This window comes from Sapajus apella, unplaced genomic scaffold (assembly GCF_009761245.1).
Source record: "Sapajus apella isolate SASKATOON/1434 unplaced genomic scaffold, GSC_monkey_1.0 scaffold6072, whole genome shotgun sequence".
In the NCBI taxonomy this organism is placed as follows: domain Eukaryota; kingdom Metazoa; phylum Chordata; class Mammalia; order Primates; family Cebidae; genus Sapajus; species Sapajus apella.
The window spans coordinates 1-1,407 of NW_022442996.1; the positions used below are offsets into that span (position 1 = coordinate 1).

Below are 1,407 nucleotides of genomic sequence, written 5' to 3' on the forward strand. Positions count from 1 at the left end.
CACTGGTCAGTCCTGAGAGGTCACAGCCTGGACCATGGTGGGGGGGGCACCACGGAAACCTGGCGGCTGGCACCAAGGGAGGTGGGGGCCCCCTTCCTGAGGCTCCAACAGGCCCTGGTGCCCTCTGGTGGGTGGGGGTGGCCTGCCGTTGGCCTGATTGCTGCCCCTGGGGCCTCCCTTGCTGTACCCGGGGTGGAGTGGCCGGATCCTTAGTGCTCCCCAGTGGCACCATGGGGCAATGGCCCCGGCTCCATGGTGGGTCCCTTCGTGGGGGCTGTCAGCTGTCTCCTTGCCACCTTGGCCAGGCCAGGAGGAGGCACTTGGTGAGGGCTGCATGCCCTTTCCAAGTCACCCGACCCTGGTGCACTGGGTGTGCGTGAGCCCAGGCATCCGCACAGGCATCCGAAGGAAGGTGGAGGCCAGAGTGCTGGGCGGGAGGCCTGGACGCGGCAGCTCCTTCCCGGCCTCCTAGTGCTGCTGCCCCTCTGGCCCACAGACGGCAGTGGTCCTCTCCTGCTTCGAGCACAGAGGCCACCCCTCCACGACTACCCAGTGCTCCAGGACCACAGGCGGCCCAGAGTGTTCTTGGCCCTGGTGATGAGGATGGTGACCCTCCACTGAACCTGTGTGGAAACAGGCTCTGATGAGCAGGGCCTGGCCAGAAACTGGATGGGGCCTGGGGAGGGCTTCCAGGCACGCGGGGAAAGGGAGCCTTGGCGGCCAGGCCCCTCTACCCTCTGCCCATCAGCGGGATGCTGTGCTGTGAGGCAGCCCTGGGGTGGGCGAGGTCACCCCTTCTTCATGCAGGCCGCAAACCTGCCTGGCTGCAGCTGGCACACGGGGACCCTTCCAGCTCAGGCATGACCTAAGCTCTCCAAAGGGAACCCGGGAGCTGGGGAGACTCCGGACCCCCAGATCCTCCCCAGCCAGGCCTTCCACGCCACTGCAGTCCCTCCCCAGCCGGGCAGGCCTCGGCTGGCTTCACACCCCACCACTCATCCTGTCCAGGCCACGAGCCCCTGCCCTGCCCTGCCCTGCCCTGATCCCTGCCCTCTGGTTTACCAGCAGGCGGCTGGAAGCTGTGGTCCCTGTGGGGCGAATGCACGCGAGACTGCGGGGGAGGCCTGCAGACGAGGACGCGCACCTGCCTGCCCGCGCAGGGCGTGGAGGGCGGCAGCTGCGAGGGGGTGCTGGAGGAGGGCCGCCAGTGCAACCGCGAAGCCTGCGGCCGTGAGTGCGGTGGGGAGGGGCGGGGCCGGAGCCCTGGAGAGGCGGGGCCTGTGGGGGCGGGGCGGGGCCCTGGAGAGGCGGGCCCTGCGGGGGCGGGGCCTATGAGGGAGGAGCGGGGGTGGAGCTCTATAGAGGCAGGGCCTATGAGGGAGGTGCAAGGGTGGGGACCTGGAGAGG

The 1,407-nt window shown here is 69.2% G+C and overlaps 1 long non-coding RNA gene across 1 annotated transcript in view; it reads left to right on the top strand.

Annotated features, from left to right (window-relative positions):
- The first annotated feature begins 1,031 nt into the window (after nt 1-1,031).
- The window catches only part of LOC116547989, a 2,691-nt gene continuing 2,315 nt past the window's right edge, over nt 1,032-1,407 (top strand). Inside the window, exon 1 of the long non-coding RNA XR_004267256.1 lies at nt 1,032-1,230. This is a non-coding gene — a long non-coding RNA (uncharacterized LOC116547989). The remainder of the gene's footprint in view (nt 1,231-1,407) is intronic.